The 14,593-nt window shown below is 31.9% G+C and overlaps 1 pseudogene; it reads left to right on the forward strand.

The window, feature by feature from the left end:
* The first annotated feature begins 281 nt into the window (after positions 1 to 281).
* On the forward strand, positions 282 to 400 carry LOC120618761 (uncharacterized; annotated as a pseudogene).
* Positions 401 to 14,593: the final 14,193 nt, after the last annotated feature.

The following is a 14,593-nucleotide window of genomic DNA, read 5'->3' on the forward strand; positions in this document are numbered from 1 at the left end:
TCAACATAGAGAGAAGAAAGAGAATAAGAAACAGAAAAACTACAAAAACAATCAGAGAACAATTACAAAATGGCAAAACCTACAAATCTATCAATAATTACATGTAAAAAGACTAGATCAGGAGTTCCCAACCCCTAGGTGGAGGACTGGCACCAGTCTGCAGCCTGTTAGGAACTGGGCCACATGGCAGGAGGTGAGCTGTGGTATTTGTAGCCTCTCCCTAGTGCTAGCATTATCGCCTCAGTTCTACCTCAAATTACCAGGCATTAAATTTTATAGGAGTCTATGGCCATGCCACTCTGAACGTGCCCAATCTCATCTGATCTCGGAAGCTAAGCAGGGTCGGGTCTGGTTAGTACTTGAATGGGAGACCACTTAGGAATACTAGGCATTACAAAAAAAGAAAAAAAAAAAGTTCTCATAGGAGTACCTGTCCCTGGTGCCAAAAATATTGGGGATCTCTCGACTAAATGCTCCAATCAAAACATATAACACGACTAAATGAATAAAAAAACAAGGCCTGTCATATGCTGCCTAAAAGGGATGCATTTCAGATCAAAAGACACACACAGACTGAAAGAGATGGAAAAACATATTTCATGTAAACAAAAACTGAAGAAAAGCTAAGGAAGCAATAATTATATTAGACAAAATAGATTTTTAAACAAGGGCTGTACTGAGAAACAAAGAAGGGCATTTCATAATGAAAAAGGCATCAATTCGATTAAGAAGATATAACTCTTATAAACATTTGCATACCAAAATTAGGAATACCTACATATATAAAGCAAATATTGACCAAAATAAAGAGAGTGCCAGTAATACAGTTATAGTAGGGGACTTTAATTCTCTATTAACATCAATGGATAGATTATCCAGAAAGAAAATCAACAAGAGATCAGTCCTTTAATAACGATTTAGACTAGAGAGACTTAATTGATATTAGTGGACATTTCGCCCATAAGAAACAGAATATACATTCTTTTCAAGTGCACATGAAACATTTTCCAGGATAGACCACATATTAGGAAAAAAAAAAAAAAAACAAGTCTCAATAAATTTAAGACTGAAATCGTCTTAAGCATTTTCTATGATCACAATAGTATGAAACTAAAAATCAATTACGTGAAGTGGCTAAATAACATGCTACTAAACAATGAATAAATAGATTAACAATTAAACCAAGGACGAAATCAAAACATACCTTGAGACAAATGAAAATCAAAGCACAGTGACTCGAAATCTAAGGGACACAGCCAAAACAGTTCTAAGAGGAAAATTTACAATACAGGTCAACATTGAACAAAAAGAATTTCAATCTAACTCTACACCTAAAGGACCTAAGAAAAAGAACAACAGAAGAAAGAACAAAGAACAAACAAAGCCCAAAGTGAATAAAAGGAAGGAAATAATAAAAATCAGATTTGAAATAAACAAAATAAAATCTAATAAAAAAGATCAATGAAACCAAAAGCTAGTTATTAGAAAAGATATAAAAATTGATGAATCTTTAGCCAGCCTCATCAGAAAAAGAGAAAAGGCCCAAATAAAATCAGAAGTGAAAGGAGCGACAACTGACAGCATAGAAATACAAAGGATTAGTAGGAAATACTATGAACAATTAATTATATGCCAACAAATTGAACGATCTGGAAGAAATGGATAAAGTCCAAGAAACATATAATCTTCCAAGGCTGCATCAGGAAGAAAGAGGAAATGTAAGCAGACAGATAACTACTAACAAAACTTAATCAGTAATCAAAAAGCTCTCAATAAACAATCCCTGGACCAGATGACTTCACAGGTGAATTTTACCAAACATTCATAGAAGATTTAATACCTATTACTCTCAAACTACTCCAAAAAAATTGAAACCATGGAAGGTTTCTAAACTCGTTTTATGAGGCCAGCATTACCCTGATACCGAAACCAGAAAAAGACATTATAAAAGAAGAAACTTATAGGCCAATATCTCTGATTAACAACAAATATCCTCAAGAAAAATATTAGCATTCCAAATTCAGCAATACATTAAAACGATCATACACCATGATCAAGTGGGATTTGTATATCTGGGGTGAAAGCCTGGGTCAATATCTGGAAATCAATGTGATACACTATATAAACAAAGTGAAGGATAAAAATCATATGATCATATCAATAGAAACAGAAAAAGCATTTGACAAAATTCAGCATCCATTTATGATAAAAACTCTCAGCAAAGTGGGAACAGAGGAAACATACCTCAACACAATAAAAGCCATATATTTATAGGCCCACAGTTAACTTCATACTCAACATTGAAAAGCTGAAAGCTTTTTCTTTGAGATCAGGAACAAGACGAGGATATCCACTTTCACCGCTTTTAATCAACATAGTATTAGAAGTCCCAGCCATAGCAGTAAGATAAGGAAGTAAGAGGCATATGAAATGGAAAGGAAGAAATAAAACTGTCATTATTTGTAGATGACATAATATTTTATATAAAGAACCCTAAAGAATCCACCAAAAAACTATTAGAATAAATTAGTTCAGTTAAGTAGCAGGATACAAAATTAATATTCCATTAATTTAGGAATAAATTTAATCAAGGAAGTAATATTCCATTAATATAGGAATAAATTTAATCAAGGAAGTAAAACACCTATACTTAGAGAACTGTAAGACATTGAAAAAGGAAATAGAAGATACAAATAAATGGAAGGCTATACCGTGCTCATGGATAGGAATAACTAACCTTGTTAAAATGTCCACACTACCTAAAACAATCAGATTCAATGCAATTCCTATTAAAATACCACTGGCATTTTTCACACAACTAGAACAAATGATCCTAAAATTTATATGGAACCACAAAAGCCCCAAAATAGCCTTGGCAATCTTGAGAAAGAAGAACAAAAAGATATCATGCTATGTAAGCAAACTATACTACAGGGCTATAGTAATCAAAATAGCATGGTACTGGAACAGCATAGAAACAGACACATAAGTCAATGAAACAAAATAAAGAGCCAGGATATAAACCTATGCCTATAGGGTGAATTAATCTATGACAAGAAGTCAAGACTATACAATGGGGTAAAGACAGTCACTTTAATAACTGATGTGGGGAAAACTAGAAAGTATATACAAAAGAATGAACCTGGACCACTATCTTATACCACATACAAGAATAAACTCAAACTGATTAAAGATTTAAATTTAAGACTTGAAATCATAAAACTTCTAGGGTAAAACATAGGCAATAAACTCTTTGATTTCGCTCTAAGTAATATATATATATATATTATGGATGTGTCTTCTTGGGTGAGGGAAATAAAGGAAAAAATGAACAAATGGGACTACATTAAACTAAAGAGGTTTTGCACAGCTAAGGAAATCATCGACAAAACTAAAAGGCAACCTACTGAAAGCAAACTGATGTTCACCAATGATACATCTGATAAGGAGGGGTTAATATGCAAAATATTAAAGAAATTCATACAACTTAACACCAAAAAGACAATTTGATTAAAAAATGGGCAGAGGACCTGAATAGACATTTGTCCAAAGAAGACATACAGATGGCCCAATAGACATGAAAAAATGTTCAACATCATTAATCTTCAGGGAAATCCAAATTAAAACCACAATGAAATATCGCATCGCACTGGTCAAAATGGCTATCATCAATAAGTTAACAAACAAGTGTTGGTAAAGATGCGGAGAAAAGGGAATCCTCACGCACTCTGGGTAGACTTGTAAACTACTGCTACTATAGAAAACAGTACAACGTTTCCCCCAAAATTAAAAATAGAACTGCAATATGACTCAGCAATTCCACTTCTGAGTATTTATCCAAAGAAATCCAAAACACTAATTCAAAAAGATATATACGCCCCGATTGTAGCATTATTTATCATTTCCAAGATATGGAAACAACCTAAGTGTCCACCGATAGTTAAAAATGTGGTACATATATACACTGGAATGTTATTCAACCATAAGAAAATGGATCTTGCCATTTGTGACATCATGGATGGACCTGGAGGTTGTTATGCTAAGTGAAATAAGTCAGAGACAAATACCATATGATTTCACTTGTATGTGGAATCTGAAAAACAAATGAACATAACAGACAAACTCATAGGTACAGAGAACAAACTGATGGTTGCCAGATGGAGGGTGGTTGGGAAGGCTGGGTGAAAAAGGTGAAGACATTAATGTGCATACATCGCCAGTTATAAAAACAGTCATGAGAATGTAAACTACAGCATGGTAAGTAATATAGTCGATGTTATAATAACTATGTATCATGTCAGAAGAATACTAAATTTATTGAGATGATCACTTTGTAAATTATATAAATGTCTCATTGCTATGTTGTAAATCTGAAATTAATTTTGTATGTCAATGGTAATTGAAAAATAAAAAATAAAATTTAGAAGTGGCTTAGACAAGAAAGGCTATTATCTCCTATGATAAGATGTCAAATGGTAAATGATTTTAGGGCTGGTTAATTGAGCAGTTCAAAAATAACACCAAGTTTCTTACATTTTCTGCTTTGCTGGTGTTATGGGCTGAATTGTGTCTCCCAAAATTTATATATTGAAGCATGAACCTTTAGTATCTCAGAATGTGACTGTTTTTGGAGGTAAGTTAAAATGAGGCCATTGAGTGGGCTCTAATCTAATCTTATTGGAATCCTTATGAGAGAAAATTTGAACACACAGGGAGACACCAAGAGTGTGCACTCACAGAGAAAAGAGTATACAAGAACACTGCTGGATGAAGGACATCTGCAATCCAAGGAGAGGAAAATCAAAAGAATCCAATCCTGCTGACAACTTGATTTTGAATTTCTAGCCTGCAGAATTCTGATTGTGAGAAAATAAATTTCTGTTGTTTAAAAAAAAAAAAAGACAATCCTGCCATTTGTAACATGGACAAACCTGGAAGGTGTTAAATGAGATAAGCCAGACACAGAAAGACAGATACTATATGATCTCACCTATATGTGGAATATAAAAAAGTCAAACTCATAGAATCAGAAAGTAGGAACAGGGGTTGTCAGGGGATTGGGGGAGGGGTAAAGAGAATGGGGAGATGTTGAACAAAGGTATGAAATTTCAGTTATAAATGAATAAGTTCTGAGGAATCCAATGCACAGTATGATGATTATAGTTAATAATACTTTACTGTATACTTGAAATTCGCTGAGTAGTTCTTAAATGTTTTCACCACACACACACACACACACAAATGCTATATGAGGTGATGGATTTGTTAACTTGATTGTATTACAATGTATAATATATATTAATTAATTACTTTGTACACCTTAAAAATCATGTTGTACAACCTTAATGTATACAATCTTTGTCAAATGTACCTCAATAAGGCTGGGGGTTGGGAAACTAAGCATGAAAAGCAAATAATAAAAGTAAAATGAATTAAGAAAAACAAACTATGGGAACCTCTTTGTAAAACTTATAGTTAGAAGCTAGTCAAATGTACGTTAGTTAAGTCACCAATGGGGAGAAGAATAAGGGAAAATCAACAATGGCTAAGAATATTCCAAAAATGAGAAAATTCAAAAAGCCATAGATTCAAGAACTGTTGTGATGAAAATGAATCCTTAAGCACATCATGGTAGAACTGCCAAAAATCAAAACAAAGAGAAAGCTCAAAGGCATTTTCAGTAAAGCCAAATACAGATAATTTATCAGCAAGAAACCCACAGTTAAGGGAATACTAAGAGGTATTAATCAGGCAGAAGAAGAGCAAGAAAAGATAAACCAAAAAAGTATAGGTAAGTGAGAAAATCTAAAGAAATATTGGCTGTTTAAAGCAAGGTCTTTCTCATATTATTTAAAATAAAAGTTCTTTAAAGTACCCAAGAAAAAAGTGATACTTCCACTCTGAATACAGAAAACTGCAAGACAATATTATTCTCAAACTAAAAATGAGCAATAGCTAGATAAAATACAAAGACATACTTTTTCTGAAATGGCCAAAGAGCTGAAGTTGCAAGTCACTTTAAGAAATTGAATGCTGAGGAGTGACAAGCTCTTCCAAAAAGAGACATAGAACTTTAGTAGGGCACAGACAAGAATAACAAAAAATTAACACTATTCTAAAGGCAAAATGTAGGATAGGCCTGAATACCAGTTCACATATCAGGGGAGCTCTAGACACAAAGAGGGTGTCTATTTAATTGCTAACTCTTTTACACACCCCTTCAGTATTTTTAATAGAAAGACTGAGGGTAGAGAAGATGACTAAAGAGTTTCCTTAGTGCTGCAGGTACGTGACATGTGATAATAAAATCTCATTGGAGATGGGAAAGAAATACTGACTGCTTCTCTAACCCTCCTGAAGGAGCAGTAGCCGATTATCTTGCATATAGGCCTGCCGGGATATAGAGTCAAACCTATCTGGCCTGAATACCTAGGGAATAGTTGGGAATAGTTGGGAAAAACTTTCATCATGCTTCAGAAGTCAAGGCAAACATCCACTGATTCGGGGGAGGGCAGATGCAAAATCTTCTGCCCTTGTGGGAGAGGCAGGAAAAACAGGCCCCGAATGCCTCAGCAATACTAAACAGTGTTCTGTAATCATGAGCAAAAGGGAGATAACTTCCTTCTGGTCAAGGCCCACATCAGACATAAGGCAAGTGTGACTGGTCAAAATGGCTATCATCAATAAGTTAACAAATAAGTGTTGGTAAAGATGTGGAGAAAAGAGAATCCTCACGCACTCTGGGTAGACTTGTAAACTACTGCTACTATAGAAAACAGTACAACGTTTCCCCCAAAATTAAAAATAGAACTGCAATATGACTCAGCAATTCCACTTCTGAGTATTTATCCAAAGAAATCCAAAACACTAATTCAAAAAGATATATGCGCCCCGATTGTAGCATTATTTATCATTTCCAAGATATGGAAACAACCTAAGTGTCCACCGATAGTTAAAAATGTGGTACATATATACACTGGAATGTTATTCAACCATAAGAAAATGGATCTTGCCATTTGTGACATCATGGATGGACCTGGAGGTTGTTATGCTAAGTGAAATAAGTCAGAGACAAATACCATATGATTTCACTTGTATGTGGAATCTGAAAAACAAATGAACATAACAGACAAACTCATAGGTACAGAGAACAAACTGATGGTTGCCAGATGGAGGGTGGTTGGGAAGGCTGGGTGAAAAAGGTGAAGACATTAATGTGCATACATCGCCAGTTATAAAAACAGTCATGAGAATGTAAACTACAGCATGGTAAGTAATATAGTCGATGTTATAATAACTATGTATCATGTCAGAAGAATACTAAATTTATTGAGATGATCACTTTGTAAATTATATAACTTTTTAAAAATTATAGAAGAAGAAGATGTACCTTCTACTTTGTTTTGGGAGGAGCCTTACCCTGACATCAAAACCAAAGATATTATAAAAAATAAAATTATAAAATTAATATTCATCATGAACATAGTAACAATGATTTTTAAACTATTAAAGAAATCAAATTCAGTGATAAATAGTATAATGTGGCATGAACAACTGTGTTTTATTCCAAGAATACAAGGTTGTTTCAACATTTGGAAATCGATAAATATGATTTTCCATATTAACAGAATAAAGAAAAAATTGATCCTCTTGATAGATGCAGAAGAAATATTTGATAAATTTTATAACTCATTAACATCGTGACTAATAATCTTAGCAAACTAGGAAAAAAAGTTAAGATTCTCAATGAATAAAACCTCAGCAATCCTACAACCAATGTTATAATAAATGATGTAAGACTGAACACCTCCCTCTGTATTAGTTGGCTAATAAACTACCACAATAAACAAATATTTATTGAGTTTCTACCAAACACTAAGACATCCCTAGATGCTAGTAGATACAGAAGTGGAAAAGAAGAGACAAAAACCTGTTTTCATGGAGCATATATTTCGCTGGAAATAAATAAGTGAAAAGCAGTTTCTCAAATAATATTTTGTTCAATGTCATTTTATAACATTGATGTCATGCTTTAGGAACTTAACTCTGTTTATGTCAATTAGCCTGTGGTAAAATTGGTTATATATCATTTTGCTTAAAGTTGCATAACTTATCAACATTAAGTGAGGACTTACTATGTAATTTTTAGTAAGTAAAATAGAAATAAATACATGGAGAAAATAAAGGATAAAATATCCAGGAGGGAGATATTTTTTTAAATGGATTAGTCAGAGAAGATCTCATTTGCAATGGCAAATTTGAGCAAAGTCTTCAAGGAGGCGTGGTAACAAGCCAAGTGGAAACCTGAGGGAAAGCCTTAGTGGGAACATAAAATTTAAAGGCACAGAATAGCTGGGATATGTAATTAACAGGATGGAAATCGGTATGGCCAGAGCAGAGATGGGAGAAGGGATATTTCTTTAAATTGATGAGGATAATGCTAAGAGTGTTTGTAAGAAGAGGAACTTGAAATAGTGAGTAGAGATGATTGTCTAAAGAAATTACTTCTTATGCATGCATGTATATATTTGTAATGGGGAAAAATAGAAATGTGTTTAGATATTATTGATAAAAACTTTTTTCACTATATTCTTTCTATAGAATGGACTGTTCCTGTAATTGATATGATACATGTTATATAAACCATATAGCAAAATACTCCAGAAAATATTAAAAGAATCTATTAATTTTTATTAAGGTAATTAGCAAAACAAAGAAGGTCATATTGTAGTTACTGTTAAGCTGGCAGAGGTTCAAATAAATTGGTATACCAAGGCAAAGAAAAGAGTGTGCATTGAAAAGAGACATAAGGGCAGAGAAAGGAGTGTTACAAATTTCAATGATTTAATCAAACACATTGGACTAAATATAGACCACATAGAGCTGGAATTGGATAGGAAGCATTATCAGCTGATCTGTGGTATGAACTAGCCCTAAGGACTCCTGAAAATTTGGCCCCTAGTCAAGTATTCCTTGCCATACTAACCCAATGAATCTATACTGGATCCACCTACATGAGACTCTGGGTAAATTTACTTTATAACCAACTGGAGATTTGTAACACACTGTTGAGATTCATTATTGAGTAACCTTAAGTTATGGGTAACCTGAAATTAATGAGATGGAGCTGAAGGTTTCCTGAGTCTGATGGCTTGCTTTAATTAAGACAGTCTGAACCCACAGAGCCTTATTTCTAATATGCAGGGTAAGGATGCTGAGTAATGTGCTTGAGAGTCACCAGCCCTCCAGAACCTGACTATGCATGCTATGTTGCCTGCCTCATTTCCTTCTTTAAATTAAACTTGGTGGTAGCCAATTTTATCTTGTATATTTGATTTTCAACTTAAAAACAAAGCCACTGATTCTGGGCAAACAGATTAGGGCTTGCAGTAAGATTGAAGAATTATTTACCTATTGATCATGTATTCTAGTATACCACGGAAACTCATTAGAAAACTATACTAAAAAATGATTTAAAAATCATTTACATCAATGTTAACCACTCTAATGGGTCTAGGAACCACCCATACAAAATGTGTGTAAGTTTGATAGAGAAAAAATTTTAATGAATTAAAGATAAATGTTTTTAATAAATTGAGAGATTTGCTACATTCACGAGTATTTATTTAAACCCAAATTAAAGACTGAGCTCCACATTGATTTAAAAAATGTACTCTAAATTTTTTTGTAGAAGAATGTTGCAAATACTTAAGTCAACTTTGTTGAAGAAAATAAAAATGAGAAGATTCTTTCTAACATATGTAAATGCATTTTAAATGGCCATAATGTTTTTAAAATACTATTAGACTAGACCAGGAAAAGATAAATATAATAAAACAAGATAGAAATGCACATATCTATTTTATATCCATTTATATAATATTTATATCCATTATTTACAGTTTATAATTATAAACTTATAAATGTTCTAAATTATAAAGTAGTTAGATAATTAATGGCAAACAAGAGGACTGTTGAATAGTATTGGGGAAATTGGCTCAATACATGAAATAAAACAAGACATATCACTTCAAATTGTTCTTTTGCCTACTTAGATAAATTAGGAAAAAAATATAGCTCACCTACACATTTTGTTTATATTAAATGTTTTTACATTAAATTTAAATATTTAAAAATAATGTGACTTCTGAGATATTATAAGCATTTCTTACATTCATATCTCTTTTTCTAAATTTATCCATTAGCATATAATACTGTTTAACATCCATTTTTACACAACTAGAAAAAACACAAAGCTTTTCTTTACTAACAATATTTTTTGGAGAATTACAATTATTTGAACTCATAAGTTCTATGTTAAGTGATCTGATAATAAAAATATTTCTAATAATCTATCAGCTTCCAATTTGATTTGATCACTTTTTGACTGTCTTGAAAGCAATTGGAAACCATTTCACATACAAGTGACTTAAAAGCTATTCATTAAGGTCATCTACTTTCACAACTTCCGAGACATCAATTAAATTAGAGTTGTTCACATTCTTTTTTTTATTAATAATGCTATATATATGACTTTTTATTCTTGACTGGATAGATGATAAATGATAGGTTCTCATTTTTTATAGTAGTTACCATCTATAAAGTTACTGCAGAAACTGAATTAGCAAATACCGAACCAGTGGGAAGATAGGTAGGTAGATAGATGGAATGACGGAATGAGGAAAATCATTGAATATTGGCAGAGGCCAACAGCAATTATTGCAGAAGTACTACACTATGTATTTTCCTTCACTCTCCCTCTTAGTTACTCTCACATTTATTATCTGAGATGTTTCATTATTTTTCATTTTTTAAGTCTTCTTAAAATTAAAAAAAAAATATTACAATTGACATTATATTAGTTTCAGGAGTACGGCATAGTGGTTAGACATATACATGTGTATATATAATTTATGAAGTGATCCCCCAATTAGTTTAGTACCCACCTGGCACTATACATAATTATTACATTATTGCCTATATTCTCTATGCTGTACTTTACATTCCATGACTATTTTGTAACTACCAATTTGTACTTAATTCCTTCATGTTTTTCACTCGCCCTTCCAAACCCCCTCCTATCTGGCAACTATCAGCTTGTTCTCTGTATCTATGTCTGTTTTTGTCTATTCATTTATTTTGTTCTTTAGATTCCACATATAAGTGACCATATGGCATCTTGTCTTTCTCTGACTTATTTCATTTAGCATAATACCCTCTAGGTCCATTCATGTTGTCTCAAATAGTAAAAGTGTTTTTTTTTTTTTTTTTTTTTTAATGGCTAATATCCCATTGTATATATGAATTAGATTTTCTTTAACCAATTGTTTATTGATGAGCACTTAGGTTACTTCCATATCTTGGCTATTATAAATAGCACTGCAGTGAACATAGGGTTGCATAAATCTTTTTGAATTAGTGTTTTGGGTTTCTTCAGAGGAATACCCTGAAGTGAAATTGCTGAGTCACAAGGTAGTTCTATTTTTCATTTTTTGAGGAACCTCCAAACTGTTCCAGAATGGCTGCACCAATTTGCAATCCCAACAATACATGAGGGTTCTCTTTTCTTCACATCTTTGCCAACACTGTATATTTATGATAGCCATTCTGACAGGAGTGAGATGATAGCTCATTTGGTTTTAATTTCCAGGTCTCTGATAATTAGTGATATTGGGCATATTTTCACATGTCTGTTTGCAATCTGTACGTCCTCATTGGAGAAATGTCTATTCAGGTCCTCTGCCCATTTTTTAATTGTATTGTTTTTTCAATGCTGAGTTATGAGTTGTTTGTATATTTGGATATTAGCCCCTTATCAAACATATGACTTGCAATTATTTTCTTTCATTCAGTTTGTGATTGTGGAAAACTTGGAAAATGAATGTTTTAAGACAAATGCTAATGATAACTAAGATATATTAATTGACATAGTTTACAAATTGTATTTCATATCAATGTACAGTTCATAAATGATAATTCATGCCAAATAACCTCATACTTGTGAAATGTATTATAACAATGTACAGCTAAAAAATCAAGGTTCAGACAGATTTGGTTAATCATCAAAGGTCACATTGCAAGTAGGTGGGAGAGCTATAGACCACAGCTAATGCCATTTTATAAAAGTTCAAGTTTTATTTATATTTACAATTACAGTTTAATTTAACATAACACTTCTAGTAAAATCATATAAGACTACATATTGTTTAGGGTGTTTTATAGACAGTGTTCTTTGATTTAATAATTACATTAAATTCCCATATTGGCCACTTATGGTTAGAAGCATTACTATTCATTCCCATTTCACATTAGAGAAAACTGACACTTAAAAAATTTAAGTAACTTGCTCAAGTTTGCATAACCATCAAGTGATGGAACCTGAGTCATATCCAGTCTTATTAATCTTCAAACTTAAGAAATTTAACCTGTACTTTCCACAAAAATATATGAAGACTGGGTCCACATCATTTCCAAATACACAGTGCATCCACTGTCACTAAACCCTGTTACTTTTTTCATACTCAGCCAGTTTCATAAATCTTTAGGTTATCTACATATAAGCATGTGCAGTTTTAAATAGACAAACTAACTTGATTTTGTTCTTTTATATTTTAGTTTTCAATGAGAATATTAATGTAAATATTTTGCTAATCCTATATTAGAACTCTGTGGAAATAGAACCAGCCAAAATATTTGTGAAGTGCAAAATTGAAATAATTAGAAAGAAAATATACTCAAATCTTTGAATTTTACAGCATTTAAGATATGTATAAAATGACTGAAATAAAGTGTTATCACATCTTTTCTAATTACGGTTATGTCAAGTATCTCTTATTTAATAGCTTTAACAAATCTCTTTCACTGATTATTTTCACCTATTTCATTTGCAAGTTAACTAAAATATAACAAATAATCATGGAAAATTTTATGATACTGAAGGTAGACTAAGCGAAGCTAAAAAAATCTATTAAGATTTTGATTTATGACTTCTAAGTATTCTCATTTAACTCTGATATCTAGTTAAAAATTATGAAAATATGATAGAAAACACTTCATTTATTTTATTTTCCCAAGAAAACAACCAAAAGAAAAAATAGCTCAGGTGCCAAAAATTTACTCACCTTTTAGACTATCTTTTTTTTAAAAAGCCTACAACACATGATATTCCTAGGTGGTTTCCCATCCAAGTACTAACTAGGCCTAACCCTGCTAAGCTTTCAAGATCAGGCAAGATTAGGCATGTTCAAAGTGGTATGGCCGTAGACTAGACTATCTTGCTATTTGTTTTATATTTTACAAATGTTAAAAAGATACAGCAAAATAAATTACAGAAGACACCTGCAAAGCAATGAGTATAAGTTTGGAGCATAACATTGCCATGATTATAACTAGGGACATTTTGTAATTACACAGTGATTAACAACTGTATTTATATTTTCTTGTCTGGTTGCCATAACTTCTTTTTTGAAGTTGCATTAATATGAGCATTGAAAAAGAATCCCAATGACTCTGAAATATCCAACATATTTTGCTTGAAGATTATGCAAATCAGTTCTTAAAGTCTCATTAAAAGATAATATTTAAGCTGAACACTAAAAATTTCTTGTTAAAATTTATATCAGTGAAGCATGGAGTTAGTAGGTAGCACCTTCGTGGTATACTGTGCACACCACCATGCTACATAAATATTCTATTTGCATCTCACTTTTTATATATTAAATATCTAGGACATTTTCTCTTCCTGTATTATGATATATGCATATATATTTTAGTATGTGTGACAGAACATTTCCATGCAAATTTGATGTCTATTTTGAGAGAAATTATAAAATTTTCAGTGTAGGATCTGAATTCTCTATATAGTGAAGTATATTAGAACTCAGTATAAATGTGAGAGCTTCTCTCAATGTCAAAAAAGTTGGGATTTGGGAAAAGTTAGAGAAATAATTAAGAAGATCCTTGTAAACCTAGTGCACTTTGTTTGGCCTTTTTCACTTAGGTGAAACAAACAAAAAATGCTACTAACAAAATATTTAGATTTAATGGTGGTCCCACAGTGTTTTGATCTATTAGATGCTTAGAGTGACTAGCTTTGTCAAATTTTGTTACAAATTGGAGAGCAATTTAATAGACATATTAACAAATTTAAAATACATTTTAGATAATTTAAGAATTCAAGAAATCAGTAAATCATAGTAATATTAACAAATGTCATAATTAAACTTACGTAAGATTGTTTGGATGTCTTCATACTTCTAAATAAGACAGATAATTTTCTTTGATACAGGAAAGACATCAAATTTCACCAAGTGATGCATAAATTATAATTTATGAAGGAATCAGTAGTCCTCAAAAGACAAATAAAGCTGAGAAAGAATTTAAGTGATCAAATCAAAAATCCATTCACACTTGATGCTTGCAGTATTTGTTTTCCATTCATATCTATTTACAGAGAATTGATTTGCTTCATAAATATAAAATTATGTTCAGGCAAAAAATATCTACATATATATATATATAAACAAATATCTTTGGAAATACTGAAGATTGTTTACAGCAATATCTTTGAACTGAGTAGAGGATCAAAGGGTGT

This window comes from Pteropus medius, unplaced genomic scaffold (assembly GCF_902729225.1).
Source record: "Pteropus medius unplaced genomic scaffold, Ma_sr-lr_union100, whole genome shotgun sequence".
NCBI classification, from domain to species: domain Eukaryota; kingdom Metazoa; phylum Chordata; class Mammalia; order Chiroptera; family Pteropodidae; genus Pteropus; species Pteropus medius.